Source organism: Erithacus rubecula, assembly GCF_903797595.1.
Source record: "Erithacus rubecula genome assembly, chromosome: 2".
Taxonomy (NCBI): domain Eukaryota; kingdom Metazoa; phylum Chordata; class Aves; order Passeriformes; family Muscicapidae; genus Erithacus; species Erithacus rubecula.
The window spans coordinates 29,646,242-29,665,955 of NC_136685.1; positions in this window are offsets into that span (position 1 = coordinate 29,646,242).

The following is a 19,714-nucleotide window of genomic DNA, read 5'->3' on the forward strand; positions in this document are numbered from 1 at the left end:
CTCCATTTAAAAGTTCTGTAAGGCTGTTCTTTTGCTTTTGCATCCAATCTTCCAATCAACCTAATTTTTGATCACACCTTTTAGTTTTATCATCTGCCCAGTGCAACTTTCAATTGCTCTTCAGCCATCACATACACCCTACCAAATAGCTTTCCTAAAGTCAAATTGCCCATAGTTGGGCATTTTTCCTGTAGCTATTTTGAGCTTAATCATATAGAGAACTGTTTCTTCAGCTTGCCAACCCCATCAATGAATGCAGTGTTCTCTTATGAATTGCACTTAAAGGTAAGCTGCTCCTCAGAAGTTTCATCTAAGTGTTTCTTTCTGTGGAGTTATTTTTTCCACATCCTGACATCAAAAGTGTCAAGTAAACTGTCTAGAATTTGTTTTCTATGGGTTTCAAACATTTCTTCTTTGGTACTTAACTTTGCAACAGTTCCAGGCTCCACAAGAAGGAATTATGTTGTTTATTCACCAGTCTGATTCTTTGCACTGTTTCCAGCATTTAATTCCATAGGCTGGCCATTTCTGGTGTCAGTCTGAAAATCAGACATGCCACAATTGCCTGTCTTGTACTAGACTGATGGCAGGAATGGGGACCTGCAGGGGAAAAAGTAAACTGAACATAATCTGATTGAGACCCTTTTACAGCATTTGTTAATCTCAGAAGTTCAGCTAAGCAAGGAAATATTTTACATTTAACTTCTTCATTGTTTTTTAAAGGCATGGATCATTACTTACCTCACCCCCCATGACACTATACAAATAGAACATAATTGACAGTTTGGACACATTTACCAGATAATTATAATCTAAATATTTATTCTCGAGTCATACTCATTTTCCAGTACTGCTGAGAATGTAATTCTTTTTGATCTCTTTATGTGATGCAGTTAGAGAAACTTCCACCTCTTAAATCTCAACATATACATTCCAATCATATTGTTTCATTTACATGAAATTTAAAGTTTCATAAATTGTACAGACGTTCATGTTTTAGAAAGATATCTGGGAAATTGAATTTTGTATGGTTAGAGGTTTTGTGTGATTAACAGACCATGACTATGTCCTTTCATGGTCTTTCAAGAATATTTCAGTGAAAATTAAAAAAAATATATAAAATTACAAGACAATAATAATTTCTTTTGCTTTTTGATTTCTTGGCTGTTTGAATTTTAATTGCACATGCTGCCATTTAAATCAAAAGTACTCTGATATGTCTGTGAAGAAAAAGTAGTTTCACATTTAGTTAACAGAAATGTAGCTCACACTCTAATGCCACATAACTGCTGTCAGTTCAGTATTAAATTTCATCTGTTCACTTCTTACCCTGTTATCACCTCAAAATTCTCTCAAATAATGCTTTTATACATGCTCCAGGTAGATTCTATGGACTGAATCCAATTCTGTACCATGAAATCTGGTCAGCTGGTGAAAATTAAAGATTAGATTTCTCTGCCCCCAGATGAAACATAAATTTCACTAATTTAAACTAATTTCCTTTTGATTAAAATTGTACATTTGATCTTGACAAAACTCTACTGAAAAGGGGAAAAAAAAAAGAGATATGAAAATTTAAGAGATTATAAGAAACATGAAGCTGACATTTGCAGACATGAGCAAGACATAAGGAGGGTTACACTTTTTTGCAAGTTTAAATAAAGATTTTCACTGGAGAAATTACACAAGGAGTTTAAAGACCTTTAGTAGGTCTGAGAAGACATGAGTACCTTGACAGAATTGCAAATCACACTTACCAGCTCACTACAGTTAATATTATCTCAGTAAGGATATTGCTGTCCACTTCTTGCCCCTCTTCAAGCAGTCTTTATGGTTCTAGTCTCCAGTTTCCACCTGGCAAGCTCTCCCTCATGAATAATTATTGTCATTTTGTCATTTTCTGACTGTGCTGAATTCAGTCTCCCTCATATTTTGTCTTTATTTAGTGCCTCCCCTGCTGCCTTCACTCTCAGCCTCACCTTCACCTTTCTGTACTGTCTTCTGCTCCTGTTCCAGTCTCCTCAACCTGTTATCTTCATGAATCTTTGCTAGGGACATAAATAGAAGATAAAATTTTTTCTTTCTTTGAATCTGATAGAATATCCAATCATTCTGTCATGGAGTTGAGCTGGAAGAGTGTATACAAATGAGATTTTTAAGAAAAATTTATAAAGAAAGATTTCTTTCAAAGAGCTGTGATCCATGTCCTCTAAATTACTATGTGTGTGGTCTGGTGCTGCTTAAGCAACAGTGATTCTGGTTATACATGGGAATAGTAAACCTCCTTACTTAATTACTGCATTGATAACATAAAATTATCAGGGTGTTACTTGCAGGATGGCCTGAACTGAATAGCAAGCAGAACAGAACACTGCAAAACTTTCAAACTTGTGTGCTTTTCATTCACCGATAATATGGTTTATCTATATACAATGTGTATATATATATATATATATATACATTATAATATAATAAAGAAGGAGGGGGAACACAAACTAACATGAATTCTTCCCTTTAAGAACATTTTTCAACAATTCATTCCATTCTATAGTTTGAAATCAGTAAAAACTAAGAAGTCATGTTACCGTTATAGAAACCATTTTTTCAGTCAAGCCAGTTAAAATTTATTCCCATCTCATGATGGGAAGACTGGTTCAGGTAACAAAATGAACAAGCTTTATGGTTTCATTAATTCATGTTTCCCTGTGATGACTCTAAAAACCTGCCATACTATTCATAATATTCAATCAATGAGAACTGTGTGTCTGAATTAACTGCATGAATATTATTTGTCAGATTACTTTGATAAATCACCCTGCACTTTATCTGCTTAGTTGTATCAGGAGCTCACAATCACATCTACAAGTAAAAATTAAAGCCATAATTTTTCAAGTAATGAATACTTTTGATAATATTTAGTAAAGAAATTATCTGCACCACTGAACAGAGGCAGTAGCAGGTATTGTACATGGCATTTTAACAGAGAACTACTAACAGATCCTATTTGTGCTATAACATCCAGCTTCTCACACAAGCCAGCCTAAAAGAAATGCCTGGATTCTGCTTCTTTCATATGCCTCCCTGGTACAAACAACCCTATCCAAGAATGTGTGAAAAGTGACACATTGAGTCTCAGTCACAAAAGGTTCCACACTTGTGCTGGTATTCCTCACTAAAAATGGGTTTCCATTTCTAACACTTATTCTCCCCAGATAATCCTGCTGTTTTATTTCAAGCCTGGTTTATATCAATATAGTCATAATCAAAATTATTGCTTAAATCTGAGAGTTTAAAACATCTGTTAAACATAGCTGTTGGTGCATGACTGCATGAAAGCTGAATTCTTCATGTTATATTTCAGGTAGAGATTCTGAAAACCTATTTCAGTATCAATCCTAAAGCCAACACACACATAATAAAATCTTTCTACTTACTGCTAACAGCAGTGGTTTAGAGAGCAATCTTCCTCTCACTAAATTATGGAATAAAAATATTTTTGGCTTCCATGATCCTGGTGATTCCAGTTCCTAAATAAAAATGTCCTTCTCTGGACTTAAAGAGGATGGAGAGAGTGAAAACAGTTTCTGAATTCCCATTCCCTGGTGTGCTGATGGGAAGGTAAATTCCTCTGAGACTAGACAAGACCATGTAGGAGCTGGTGAGAAGATCCAGCTTAGAAATAAAATCACATTGGGAATCAATTAATTTTAAACAATCAATCCCTGGCAAGCAACCACAAATGCAAACTATGGGAAAAAGGTTTTTTTCCCAAATTCCTTCATAAAAGTAAGTGGCAAGAGCCACTTAGTGTATAAATAACTATTTTTATGTTTAGAAATCTTTACAAGCATGTACAAAAATCTGTAGCCAAGCCAAGGAGCTTACAGAAGAGAGCAGTGTACTGAGCAGATGATGGGTCCAAGGACTTGCCTGAATCCTTATTTCTTCCCTAAAGTGCAGCCTTCTGTTTACACTGGCTGCTTGGTATTCCTGTTCAGTGGGTAGACACAGTCACCTTCAAATGGCAATGTTGTGAGACAGAAGCCAAGGTTCTGTCTCCTGTGCTGCCCTGGGGCAGGCTTGTCTCTGCAGTCACATCAGGCACGGCTTAGGCAGAGCTCTGAGCGTGCCTGCCTTAGCTTTTAGATGGCTCAAGTTTAATGAGGTGAACCTCAACCTTATCCATAAGTTTGCAAGACTCCCAAAGAACAAAATCTTGCTGAGTTATTTACTTAAAGTCCATTGCTACCAATATCTTGTTCAGTACATGACTTTCACCATGCATGCCAATTGGACAAGAATATGAAGTTATCATTGATGTTAATCAGATATTTTAGGATTATATGTTAGATATTTGACAGTACAGGGAATAAAACATGTTATGGCACAAAAGATAATCTGCAATACTCAGCTCAAAAGTTTGGAAGTTTGAAATTCTTCTCAGGTTCATAAACTTTTTCAAGCAAACATGAACAAAGAGATGGCTCAGGTTTAAGAAACACACAGCCAGTGCTGTAAGCAGAAACAAAATGCTGCATTACATGGAGGATGGTATGGTATTCATCACTCTTGTTGAATAAGAATTCCATTTAACATCAATAAATAACAGTTTATTGTTATTAATATCAATGTCTGACAACAAAGAGAAACAGCATACTGCCAAACAAGATTTTCACAACCCTATCTCCTCTAAGAGGAAAATTCAGAGAAGCAAATATTAAAATATAAATCAATAATTATTTGGGCCTTATTTTCATTTAACTCCTAAGAAAAAAATTCTCTTTCTGTTGGTATTATCTCAAAGACAATTAACAACATTTTCATCTTACATATGAAGCTAAACTTGTTTTAAGCTCAAGTAACAGATACAAAGTGACAACAAACCCCACAAAGGTAAGATTTACTTATATTTGCCATAAGAACACTTTATTACAATAATTTTATAGTGATCACAAATCAAACTAAAGGTAAAAGAAAAAAAAAATAAGGATTTTTTTTTTTATCTTTCCACTCAATTTTTAGTTTCATTTTACCCAGGACACAACCAACAAAAAATTATTTCTTCTGGCACGTTAGAGTGTTTTGTGCAGCCATCCATTTGGTCTCTGAGGAAAAAGAGGTTTAGCTAATTTTCCATAACTGGATAAAGCGATTTGTGATAACCTAGTTGGGAATGGGAATTGCCTGGCTCCATTTCCGCTAGACTGAGAAACTATATCCAGTTCCAGAATTCTTATTGAAGAGATAGAAGAATCATTTAGTGTTTTTCTGTATTGCTCAGGTCCAGACTGTACCACAGATCTGAGTCAACTTCAGATCCAGCATTATTGGAATGAACATTAATGGAGTACTAGGAATGTGCAAGATGGACAACTCCTTGCTGTAACCTAATTCTAATCTATTTCAACATCACTCCTTACCATTTACTCGATAGCAAATAATTGCATTTTTATTAACATAGTTACTCATGAAGATTTTATACAATTCTATACAATTTCCAGATGTTAACTGTGTATTCAATGTTTACAGGAAAACAACAGTAAAGTTTAAAGTTACATGTACTGTTTTTCACACTATTTGTGTTTTCAAAAATATGTCTTATAGTCTATTTTGTTTTGCTCCCTTGCATACAGTCTTAATTTAGATATGTAACACAGGTTGGAATCACTCATTAACGCATTTAATGAGGTAATGAGATTTTCGTAGTTCCAAACTTTGTGTTGCATTCTTTGCCCAACTTTTTTCAAATGAAAACTGTTTTGTATCATTTAACTGCATTCGTAATTAGCCATTTGCCAAATTCTATATGAAATTTGCTTTTAGGGAATCTTCTGCAAGCAAGGAAGAAGAAAACTAAAGATTTGGCACTAATTTTCCTTGTGCACGGAAATAAAGGAATTATCAGTATATTAACAGCAGTGTCTTCTTTATGGTGTTCAAAGAATGCAATGTCAGAGGGATTCCCTATCCCATATTGTTGCAGGCAGTTAGACCAGTTAATCCATTTCAAAGGCTGATGAAGTTATAGCCTAAGGCCATGATTCTGCTTTCCCAGCTTTTATTCCTACTGCCAGAGGCACAGGAATATAGTGAATACATAACAAGAGGAATGAAATAAGCATCACTTATTCCTATTGGCCTTCAAAAAAGAGCATAATCTAGAGTTCCTAGGCTTTAGGAGATACCTCTACTTCTGTAAAATGTGGTCTCATATAAAAATTTACATTAAAATGTGACTTTACTTTAAATTTTTGTTCTGTAAGATGGCTATTTTGGCTCTGATTTGCTGCATCCCACTTGCTTTCCAGCACAAACATGGACACTGCAAGTAAAAATATTTTTTCCAGTTGCTAGGATGGCAAAGAGTACAGAGGCTAAAAACTCAGGCTATTGCAGACATACTGTGACTAGCATGATGAAAAGACTCATTTTATTTCCTTTTTCCAAAAATTTTTGCCTCCTGCTTAAGAGTTCAGTTGTGGTCACTGAACACCATATTTTATAGCTCTGAAAAGGTTGTTATGATAAAACCTGCATCAAGACATGCATTAATGAAGAATATATAACAGAACTAAGTATCAGTACAAAATAAATACAAGTGATCATGTAGAGAATAGGAGGAGTTGTCTCTCACAAAAACCCATTCTGTCCTTTCTAAACATGCAGCAGCCAGTCTTCCAGCTTTCTTATTAGCAAGATCTTGTAATCCTTCAGGAATGCAAGAAGCTCTTCTTTAGCTTATGTTCTTCTACAGAGGAAGAATCTCATGAAAACACCAGTAATTTTTATATTATGATGATTGCTTTTCATTAAAGATAACATTTATTTAATAACCATCCATTGATACAATAATTTATAGCTGAGGTTAAACCATGAGATACAATAAAGTTCATTAAAAACCATAATTCCTCATCATTTATGGGTTTTGAAAATTTGTGGCTCAAATATCTGTTTGTGTTTTCTAGTATCACCTGGAGGAGTGGAAGTGTTTGAGGTAACAGACTTTGTCCTATTTACAGCCCAATGTTGGGGGAATTCAGGCTAGTTTTTTTGAGGAATTCAGCAATGTACTAATAAAAAAATACTATAAGCTATAAGCATTTAGGAGATAAAAATAGTATTATTATTTCTGTCATACATAATGCTAACCACTCTTGCTTGTCTAAGCACAATTTTGTCTTCTCAAAGTCATCTGAGACTCCTGACATATCTATCTAGTTACTTTTAAACACCACAAAAGTAATTAATCTGAAAAGATAATGAGGTGGGGATAATGCCGTCACAAGATCTGTTGTACAGATTTTGTTAATAGTGTTTTTACCTTTACCCTTACTGTTTTCACTATAAATCTGCTTCTACTGCATAGAAGATGCTGGAAAGCAGATCCTGCTGAGTGTGATCAGACAGAGCTATTTCTCCAGTTTTGCCTTTCCTATACCTGACACCACATGAGATTTTTCTTGTCTTTATGGCAAATTCTGCCCTTCAAGTACACAAAAAAAAAATTGCTGCCGTGGACTTAACCTGTTTCTTTATGCCTTGTGTTGATCAAATATCTGCAAAGTTATTTTACTCCTGAATTTCCACAGTGCTTCTCTTTGGGCCAGTAATGTTCTGAAATCAGGCTTTGCATTATTTTGCTGCTTGCTCTGAACAAGTCCCTTCATTTTTATAGGAGGGCTTGCTTGTCAACTTGTCCTTATTCTTTTAATTTTTTCCCATCATTATTTCTACTTACTGGATTTTTATTCAAATGAAATTTGCAAATACCTGAGATAACTGAATTTCTTGGCTGAGACAAAGTCTAGCACCAGCTAAGATGAAATAACCAAAAACATTTAAAAGGGATGGGTAAGTATTGCCAGGCTCAAAGAAATATGATTTTATGACACTCTTTCCTTTTCATTGTGTGTCCTACCTCATTCTTACTGTCACACTAAATAATGACTCTACTACTATCTCCAAAATAAAAGTGTTCCTCACTTGTGTCACATTGAGTCATGGCAAAGATCCATCAGGATGTTTTATGTCAGTAGGCTTTATGTACCAGCTATTACTTTCAAAGTCTGTCTTTCTCAGGATTTTGTGATGCTTGGTTTCAAATGAGCTCCACAAGAAGAATGCAACCCTTGGGGAGCATAGTAGGATTTTTGGTGCAGTAAACATCATAAAGGAACCCAGAAAAAATTCCCAATACTTATAAAAGTAAGTATTAAACATTGGGCTTTGTCATTCAGAAAAAAAAAAAAAAGCAAAAAAAAAGCAAGCTACATTTAACAGGTAGACTTCTAATACTGTCATTTTTAAATAAAGCATGATTTATGTGGAAGGCTTTCATTTTCCTAATATATTATGGTGATACTTTGTGTGGTTCATAATGTGAATGTTTGTGTTTCACATCAGCAACATTGGTGTGAAACGTACTGCAAAGAAAATTGTTAGTCTCTCAAAGTCCTCCCCTTGACAGCTTTTGTAAGCAAAACCATTTTTTTTTCTTATATGTACAACAGCAGCCACTATCCCCATATTAAAAAAACCCTGTGATTCTTAACAGAATAAAATCTGAGCTTCATTTTATTTTTTTACCTTCAAAATTATATAAACCATAAATATCTCCAGCCTCTTTCAGAGGCTGATAAAACTCTGAAATTCCTTCTTACATTTGTTTCTTCCTCTTTTTCTTCTGGTATATTGGTGATCAGTGCTTCTCAGCATGAGATATGTAGTAGGTATTGAAAGAGGACCACCCCAATTTGCAAACAGCAAATGTTTTTTGTCCTCAGAACCATAAAATTCCAGTTGGAGAAAGGTAGTGACAAAAACATTTCCTGTTCATTCTGACAGTAATATTTCTAATATTTCACAAGTTGAGAAATAAAAAGAAAATTTCAGCACTGGATAAAGCATCAGAAAATATAGCATGTGCTCCCAAGAGATGCTCTCCTTTAATTGTGTTGTATCTTTAAAGGAAATACAGAAATCATAAGGGATTCCAAACATTTTCCTGGAAACAGTCATATCAGAAGAGCAGAGCAGTTGTGGAGACATTTTATCAGGAGTAGACAGTGGAACACCACACCACTTTCAACCACACTTTTCAACAAGACCCAGAGACTGATGGGAATAATTGATCCACTTCCTAAAGATTCTTTTTCTTTTTCATAGGTCTTTCCTGTTAAGGCTGGTGTTAAGAAGCAACATGGTTTTCACAATCAATAAAAATGTGGTGAAAGGCAGATTTGATTTTTCTTCCAGATGCAGACAGTACCACCACAAAGATACCCCAGTGTCAGCTAGACATGTCTACCAAAATAAACAACTTCTTGTTCCATATGAAATTAAACAAGGCTGAAGACACTGTACTAGTAAAAAATCACAACATTCAAGAAAGTTGCCAAGAAACCTCTTTTTCCACCTTAAAGCATCAATAGGTTATTGCCAGTGCAGAGAATGGGATCACTTTATATAGGATACCATAAAAAACCTCACAGATCCACCTCATAAGATCGTTTTAGAAGAGAATACTTTATTCTGTTCAAGCAGAATATAAAATGAAACTTGAAATTTCAATAACACTGACCATGAAATATATCTAATTTCATAAGTACTTACTCATCTTCAGAATGATTCAAGATTTATTCAGTCTTACATAAAGGGTAAATTCATCTATTTGTCCTTTCTTAGATTCATTAAGAAAAGGAAGTAAAAACTAATTCATTTTACTGAAATAAGACAAATTGACTTCAAATAATAGAACAAATCTCTTTTAGGAATGACAAAAAATTACATGGTGATGTGAAAATATTTGTTTAACCTCCTTTGAATCTGTTTTCACTTAACCTCTAAACCACACCAGCAGACTGTGCATGGCATTCCCATCAGAAAATCAACATGTTTTCTTTAAGAGAAAAAGGAATGAGACACAAATATGCAAATAACAGTAGGCAAAACATGCCTTGGTATATTATTTAATAACAAGGCATTCCAGTGATGAGAAGGGAGAAACAATGACTAATTGATAGTGCTATTTTCATATGCTGTGATCAACAAAGGAGTTGAGATGTGGACAAGAAGCAATAGCCAAAACACAGAAGAAAACAAGAAATTTCACCAAGTAAATAAGCAACAGAGGTGGCTGTGCCATTTAGATCTTGTAGGAGAAGGGTTCATAACATGCAAGGAGGGCATCTGTTCATTAAGAATACCACAGATCCACCAGTTATAATTTTTATTATGTATTGTTTATTGACATTTTTTTCCTCTGGTTTATGTCCTGAAAGCCAGTACTGGTGGGTAAACCAGAATATTTAAAATAGAGGTACTCCAAGAAAATCAATGACAAACTTAGGAAAAGGAATATGGTTTGTAGAAAGAGGACATTAGGTCTGTGTGCAACAGAATTTTAATCTTCAGTAACACTGAAGACATTGTCCTGCAATTGCATTTTTTAATAAATAAAAGTCAAAGCCAGTACTTCTTTAATTTAGGCACTAAATACTCAGCTATGCCCCAAAAAGGAATCCTGATGTCAATTTTACAGTACTTTACAGTACTTCTTGCCTCTCAGACCAGCAAATATTTTTTATCTGGGTCACATGACTTCCTCCCAGGTTAAACCTCATGTCTTGTTCATCTTCAGGAAAGCTTTGTTTTATGAAATAAATGAGTGAGTGTCTCTGCAGTGTAAGTTTAGATATCTTTCTAAAAGAGCTCTAGGAAGACTGAAAAGTTAGTTCTGATCACAACCAACACTTGCTTTCTGCTCTATTAGTGAGCTAAATAAAGCACTTTAAATAAGATATATTATCTTCTTCTCAAGCTGAGGAGCTTCAATAATTTTCCATAAGGTATTCTAGAAGCAGTCTTCTCTGCTCATATTAAAACAGGGCAATTCTTCCATCAAGCACATACATGCCATGGTGACAAAGATCTCGGTTTAACAGAGGTCAGTGTGCTGGGCAGTACTCTGCCTGTCTCCAAATTATGTTTAGGAGGAAAATTAGTGCTCTGAATTAAAGTAATTGTGCAAATAGCTAATGACTATCAGTTCAATGAGGGCTTGTTCAATGGTTACTGCTTGGACTCCCAGCATTTACAAGGAAGTAAGATTTCTTCATTGTATTATCTCTAACAAATAGCATTTTAAATGATGCTTCACAGAATCTGGACACCTTTCACACTGAGGTGATAAAAAACCAGCATGTGCTAGTGCAAAACAACCAACATGGAAATGTGGTGTAATGGAGCTTCAGAAAAGGGAGAAGGGATTGGTGAAGTGAGATGCTAGTGAAGTAACCATGAAAAGGAAGAAAATTAACAATGCAGTGAGTAGGTGAGCTGGAGATGGGAAAGGTTAAAAAGGCAAAATCTCAGTGAATCTGTTGCAGCCACCATAGACATAAAGTAACTGGTAAATGAAATGAGGTTAAACTAGCTGAATTATGTGTGACTTGCAGTATGATGCAAAAATAAGCATGTTGTGAACCAGTTTATCAAATGTAGTATTAGGAAATTGTTTTAAAATTTGAATCATAAATTCAAATATGCTTACAAAATGTCCAGGATTAATGCCAAGAAGGAGATTATTTTCTACTAGGTGTCTAAAATCCAGACAGGAAGTCAAAATACCTTCCAGAAGACTTCCAGGCTGAAAGGCAAAGAGCCAGCATGAAAATCAGGTCAATACTGGTTTTTCACATAGCTCATCATCATTCCCACTCCCACTACTCCCTGTGATGTACTCATATATTTTCAGAAAGGAATACAACTTAAAAATCCAGTGTAAAACTGCAACTAACAAATACTTGTTTTTGTACTGAACTAACTAGATCACATACCATTGGTATGGTATTAGGTGCCTTTAGAGCCCCAGTGTTAAAACATTCCATGCAGACAATCAAGATAAGCATAAACAAGCAGAGTAACTGAAGAACATTGTTAAAAAAAGGACATCCCATCAGGGTAGCAGGCAGTCACAGGAAGGGTTTTAGTCTCTGATACCTGACTTTAACTTTGTGAGCTACACCTGTGGGACTGGTGACATTTATACTGGCACTTGTGGAAAGACAATGACACTGAGCAGCATCAGGATGCATTTTTCAGTCTTTTTGCCTGTGCTGGAAGCCTGACAAGCCTGCTGGCTGCAGCAGCAAGCACTGCCAGTAGGCAGACTGGAGTGTATATAGAAGTTTTGGAATAGCAGCAGCATCTGTCTCCCTTCACCCTTCTTCACCATCCTCTAAACAGGAGGGTCTCAGTCAAAACATGATGGTAGAATTTAAATTTTGTTCCCAGTGCTGAAGTTGTGGGAGCTGCTCTGAGCTGCTCTGCTGGCAAGACAGCTTTCTGTGGGACTGCCTGGTGACTAGAGGCCAAATGATGTTATCTCTTTTATTGCATTTGCCAAACACAAAGTGAAAACTAAGATAATTCTTTTTTAAGGGGATTTACTGCAATTGTATCGCAATGAATTTTGTTGGGAAATGACATCTAATATTGCAGAAGGGCTTTAAACTCTGTAAAACCATGGTAATAATGGAAACAATGAAGGCTTTGAGCAATGTGGTCTGGTGGAAGGTGTTCCTGCCCAAGGCAGGTTGGAACTAGATGATCCTTAAAGTCCCTTCCAACCCAAACCATTCTGATTCTATGAATATTCACATTCTCTTTGGAACTGAAACTTACTCTCCAACAGTGTCAGAGTTCAGCCATGGTGACCTTGATGTGGATAGGTCATTCCAGGCAGGACTCCTGTAGAGTGTGTCATTTCTAGGTGTCTATTCCAAATTTATTTTTATTTTCTAAGTCACCTGAGACAGTGTCTTTTCATATTAAAATAACAGCTAAAGCAAGTTTTACATGTATTTAGACTTATATTTCTAACAGCTTAATCCCCTGCAGTTCTTTGAACTGGCTTACTTTGGAGAACTGAAAAAAAGTAACTTCTCTGAAATCATGTGGTGATCATCTGAAATTGTTACAGGAAGCATACTTATTAAACTATTTCCTCTTAATTGACAAAAAATAAAAACATAACAACACAATCTAAATATTAGTTACTTTTTCCCATAAAAATTGATCCAAGTAAACAAATTTCCACTGTTCCTGCAACTTTGTATTTCATTGTGCAATTATTTGAAGGCATTTGTTTTTAATTTTATCTTTGCATAAAACCACGCATTATTTTATACAGCAGGAAAAGCACTCTTCAAAAGAGTTATATTTGCAAATTTAAACATTGCCATTTTTTAAATGTCAATTTTACTCAATCATTCTTAATTTATTCCTGTCACATATGTATGCAGTGTCTTCTAGTCCCCATTACCAACAACGTGCCCAAAGTCTCCTAAAAGCTTTGCAGCAGGAAGTTTGTGAGAAGCCAGCAGGGTCAAGAAGCCACTGTGAAGGTGGAAGCAATGGAAGGAATCCTTTATCTGGTCTTCTGGAGATCAGCACAGGGACAATATTGCCCTGAAAAAAGTTGTGGTTGAGGTAAAAAGATTTTCTGATTCATAGTGTCCCTTTCAGATGTCATTAGATCCCACCCATTTGTGATGCCTGTTATAATCTAAGAGCTTCTTCCTTGAGGAAGTGTAAAACCACATGGATCCTTTAACAAGGTGAGTGGTTGTGAATGCAAACTGATTAGAAACAGTCCTTTGTTCTGTTTGCTGGGATACACACTGTCCTAAACACACAAGTGAGACTGGAATTAGGAATTATGGTCCTTTACAGTAAACATATCTTTCCTGAATCTGCTTGCTTGAAGAAAATCTATATCAGCATACTGAAGGGTTTTAAATAAATATTCAAAAATATTTTTAGTTGCTAAAAACACAGAGTAATAAGACCTATTCAAATCCCAGATGTTTCAGAATATGTTTCCATCTTCCCAGTGAGCAGAGCAGAAGGAGTGCTTCCAAGTAGTCCCCATCCTGTCCCACATATTAATTCAGTGCTCCAGAATTAAACTAATAGTTGTTTTCAGTGGATGTATTGTAGCATCCCCAGTCTACCTTTATCCTTAGGATACAGCTTTTACAATCTTTATATGACACCTGTTTCAAACTTAATCAGTATCCATCAGTTTTCCCCTGTATCCACAAGCACATTGTTTATTTTTCCAAATATTTGTGTACAATATTTAAATTGCTTTCAGACTTTCAGTCTATGTTTTTGGAGACAGGATATTGGTATTTTTCCTAGATGAGCTAAGAAACACCAAGCACACATTTTTCCTCCTTCCCTCCATTTCTCTGCTTCTGGCTAGAAATGGAAACACAGACCAGGTCTTTCTACAAAGTGCTGCCTGAAGATTTAGAAGGTGACAGGCCATGCAGCTGAGCTCCTATGGTTTAACAGATTAAGTATCACTTTCTCAATTTTTTATGGTGAAAGCCATGAATAAATAGCAAGAAATAAAGAAAGAATTTCTGAACCAGTTGCTTAGTCCCTGTAAATAAGTCCAGCACTCAGCTGGCATGCAGGTTATGTTTATTAGGAGTCCCTCTGCCCACCCCAACTGGCAATTGTCCTTCCATCTGATTTCTGCCTAAGCACCACTCTGCTCCAAAGATGGAATTTCTTCTCTGTCAAGACCAACTCTCATCCTATAGAGGTTCTGTGTTCTCACAGGACTAATTTAGCTCCTTTATTTCCCCACATGCTACAGACAAGATACCAGAGGTACACTCATGTAGGTAGAACTCACTTTCAAGAGAACTTGCACTTGACAAGCCTGGCTATAGTCCTGGATAAAGTCTAATGCAGGAAGGAAACTATTCTGTATACATTTTCTCCATTGGGTTTAGGAAGACACTGGGATTTTAATGTTGCCACACAGCTTGCCACAATCACTAATATGCCAGGAGCAATTACAGGATCTCTTAACAAAAGGAAAAAAAACCCAACCTAAATGTTCTCAGATTCTGACTATTTCTTCTACGTCATCAGTAACCCCAACTATTATTTCCTTTGTGTTAGAGCAGATTTTCCATTCTTTCCTTACCTGTTTCTAACACAGACCACAATCCAGATTTTTCCTAAGGAGCATCCAGTCTAGCCTTTTTCTATAAAATCTGGCTGTAATTTATTTATTCCTCTCCTAAGTCCTCATTTCCTCCCTTTTCCCACTACTGCATTGTGCAAAAGATGATGTAACATGTCTATTCTTAACCTCAGCTATGTCTGTGACACTGTTCTTTTTTCATGCTAGGGGACTTAGCTATGTATGTTAGCTTTTTCCAGACATAAGTCTATTTCCTTTCCTTCTTCCCCCCCCCTCATATTTTCTCAGAAACTAGGAATGTGACCTAAATGCCATTTTTTCCTTGTCCTTACTGAACTGTTGCCACATTAAACTATTTGCTATTATAGGTCTTACAGTAAGCTGCAGGAGCTCACTGAAAAATAGCTTTGTTCAGTACAAACACAGCTCTTCTCCAAGAAGCTTTAACTGCTGAATAGACAAGAGACAGAGGGCAAGAAAAAGGACAGAACATGCAGAAGACTGAGCTCAGTGATGGTGTGCAAAAGACTGTGTTAGCTCCTTTTCTTTCCTAAATCCAGATGTATCTTCATTAGAAGGGGAATTGGTTGCAAGAAAAAAGAAGACACGACAAGATAAAACAAGACAAGGCAAAGATGAGGCAAGGCAAGGAAGATATCTTCAGGTGAAAAGTGTATGTTAGGGATTTCATTCCCAGGAATTTGATGGAATTATACAGATACTGAATCTCAGAATAGGTACAACAGTCCCCTTCTAAAGACTAAAAATAACTTCTGAGCTGTAGATTGCAGTTTCAGACGTATGCTTATGCTGCTTCCATGCTGATGCAATGGTGGTAAACTTTTTTCAAGAAGGATTTGATCTACAAGGGATACAAAGTTCAGCTGAATTTTGTGTTAGAAACTTTGCATGCTTATAAGTTGTGGTCTGCCTTCTAGCAGCAGTGGTGGTGTCCAGTTCTGGGTGGAACAGAAGCTGTTTAGGAGATGATAATGACTGCAAAGGGGTTGTGAAGTAGCCATAACAGCACTGCTTGCTAGTAAATCAAACATAGGTCTCACACACTTACTGAAGTTTTTGCAGATAGTTTCTGTGCACTGCCATGAATCTTGACCAAATTTATCAAACCAAAATCATCAATTGACTTGACAAAAATGCATAATAAATTGCTACTGAGGTGGTCATTACTACTTCAAATCATCATTACCTGTTTTCTCTCTTCTCCAATGTTCCCTGCAAATGCCCGAATACTCCTGGCACGTGGACATCCCAGAGCACCTAATGGAGGGGAAAAGCACAAATTCCCTCCCTAGCCAAGCACAGCCCTCCCTTCTTGGTCACAGACTCAAGAGAAGGGCAGAAGGACATGCTTTGTAAAAGGATATGTATGATCAGTCCCTTGAAAAACAATGCTGCTTGTAGCTAATTATAGTTTCATGTTCTTTGCTGAACCAAGTGCTAAGCCAAGGATTTGTCAGTTCAAATATCTAGGCTGATCTCCAATACCAGTGTCTCAGGAAATAAAAAGTGACTTCTCAGCAAAGACAATGACTGACCACACAAAGTCATATTTTCAGTGTAGCCAAAAGAGTGCAAGAAGTCAACCACAGAATAATGTGACCTGCTATAGGTGAAGTTAAAACAAATTTTGAACTGATATATGAACAAAAACATAATTTTCTTTTTTCTACAGCTCTACTTCCATACTCTATTTATAATACAAAATTCACAGATCTTTTATAGAATTGCTATAACTTTTAGAGTGAAATGCTATTTTTGCTATTTTTGTTTATAACTTTGTGTGCGTGCCAAATTCCAACTGTGTAATCAATGAAATAGAAGTCCTCTGCAATAGCAAATAAACAAAAATAAGTAAATAAAATAATTAATCAAATAAATAAAAGCCACAATGACAGTTAAATGAGCAATCTGAAGCCATTCCAATTATTAATTACACTAAAATTTTACCAAGAACAAATGTTTAAAGAGTAGACCCATTTTATAATGGGACGCAACTGCCAAGGCTGATGACAGAAATGAAACAAAGTTGGAATGAAATAGTGTGCATTTAATCTTTCCAAGAGAAAAATCATCCAATGTACAATTGGCATTTCTCCAGCCATGAAGTATCTATGCTGTCCTCAGGCCAATAGTGTAATTTTCCCGACAATAAATAGAGTATCTAAGTCAACATGTTCTTATAAACTGAACCTTCAACTTCAGTGTTTCATTATCAGTAACAGGAAAGTTCAAGATGACTATGGTTAATATGGAATAGTTTAACTCAGCCAGTATTACAAGATTGGGGTCTGATGTTGGGAATATTTGGAGAGAAGATGAGACAAAAGCTGAATCAACACTTCTGTGAGGTTTACCCTGTAGGCAAATAGACATACTCCAACATAAGATACCTATCTGCCACAAGCCAGGCAATGAAAACATAACAGGGCATGGAACTAAAGAAGAAATAGGTGATATATGTTTAAATTTATATATGGATCTGAAAACAAAGTTCCTCAAGATTAAACAATTTGTTCTGTTGGGATTTCAGTGTCTGGACATAGGTTCCTGGAGGACTTTCTCCACAACTTTTTGCAGGGTTAGGCTGACTGGTCTACAGTCCCTGATTTCTCCTTCTTTGAGGATGATTCACCGGTGCTGGAAGGCATGTGCAACACTCTCCTTGCTGTTGTTCTGTGGCAATGGAGTCCAGCTTTGAGAGTTCCTCAGCCAGTTCAGCATGCTGCTCTCCAACTGTTCCCATGGATATACACATGTTCACTCCCCATTACACCCCAAATCAAATTTCGCTTCAGCTGGAAGCAAAAGCAAACATAAAGAAAAAACAAACACAAAGAATATGCATTTCTACTAACTATATCGTGTGTGGTATGGTATATCTGAATGTAGATTTAGTTCATGTTCTTCATGATTTTCATATGTGCACCCTTAAAGTGAACTTCTGACTGTAAAGAAACTTTTATTACAACTTTCTTCATATTTGTCATGTAATGAGAAGCACTATTAATGCTTACAATAAGTTTAATGAGTCAGAAATTATAAAAAGCAGAGTTTTTTACCTACACCTCCATTGAACCCACTGAGATGCAGAGGTCCCTTCTTCATATTGGACAAAGTCCTGGAATGAACTAACAAATTTACACAAGCTCTCGACTTAAAACAGTTTTGTTACTTTAGAGTATCTTTACTTACACAGGCAAAGTGAGACCATAGAAGCCTGCCATTTTTGAAGCTATCTGTGGTAATTTTTTGAATCATAAATTCAACATCTTACCAGAGTCGTTGTCCAAAGTTGAAAATGACCTGTGTTAACTCCTGGACAAGAAACTGGGTAGGAATCTGAGAAAAAAAATAAAATAAAATAAAAAAGCAATATCTACTACAAATAAAAACTTGTTTTGTGTGAGTAGAGAGAAAAAATTATAACTTGGGTAGGGTGGTATCTTTGCCATAAGAGGACACTGTATGAATGAGGTGTTTCTTTTATTTGCAGCAGAGATTACCAAGAAAGGTTTTACAGTTATCTAAAAAAAGAATAATAATAGCATTGCTCTTACAGGACATACACACTAAGATATGTACACAAAATTTGTGACCTCATAATAGCATAAGCACAGAAGAAAGACATCATTCTTTAATGTCCATGTAACAGCACTGGGAATCTGGGCTGTGTCCATGGTGAGTGGCATGGAGATACTCATGTGTGAGAGCTACAGAGCAGATAATACTGCAAAGTGGCAAGGTGAATCTTACCACATGAATATTGCAACTAATCCTGTAAACTGCCTTTAGAAAAATAGAGCCATCAGGAGAGAAGGAGGGAGAGGAAGGAATAATTCACACAGAAAACACTGTAGCCACTGAAGGATCCAAATACTGTATTATGAAAGATTATAGTGACAGAAGTTCTGGTTAACAAAACTAAGAAGGGTACCTTTCTCAGAGTTGCAATCTTAAAGTTTCATGCTCAGTGAAAACTTCCTTAACCACAGCTGAGATGCAACAGCAGGAAAACCAGTGTTGTCAAGACTGACTTCAAGTCAAGGGGTCTTTGCTGGGTATGTCAAGTAGCCCACAGTAGGCAGAGTGAGATAACTCAGGCATTATCTCTCCTGGATGAAATGCAGCAATGACTTGCCTAAAAAAGATGTCAGTGTTCTTAATTTAGTAAGATTTCAGTTATGAGAACAGAACATAGAATTAATTATCAGCATACCTAAACCCTGCAGTGGTCACTTTCAGCAATTGTGAGGCAACTGTTGATAACTGACAGTGCACATGTGTTTAATGAGGAGTATTTTTTAAAAAGGCAGGAATGGTTCATGCATGTCCCATGGGGTAACCCATAAACCACAATTCAAAGGACAGGAAAAAGTTGACTCTAGGTAGAAGACCAGTGTAGTTAAAAGGAGATTTTCAAAACTGGTTGAAAGAGAATGAAAGCTAATATTGGGAGGACTGGTGTACAGGTACATGTCTATCTAGGTATTTCTAGGAGAAAAAAAAGAAAAAAAAAGAAAAAACAAAACTGTGCAAAAATGTGAAACAGATATTTGACACTGTATGTGGAAAGAGGTTGTATGTATCCCAGATGCTGCTGCTGCTGTAACAGCAAGTTTGCCATGTGCAGCAAGGAAAGATGTAAAGGAGCATCTGTTGAAATTATACATTTGCAAATCAACAGGC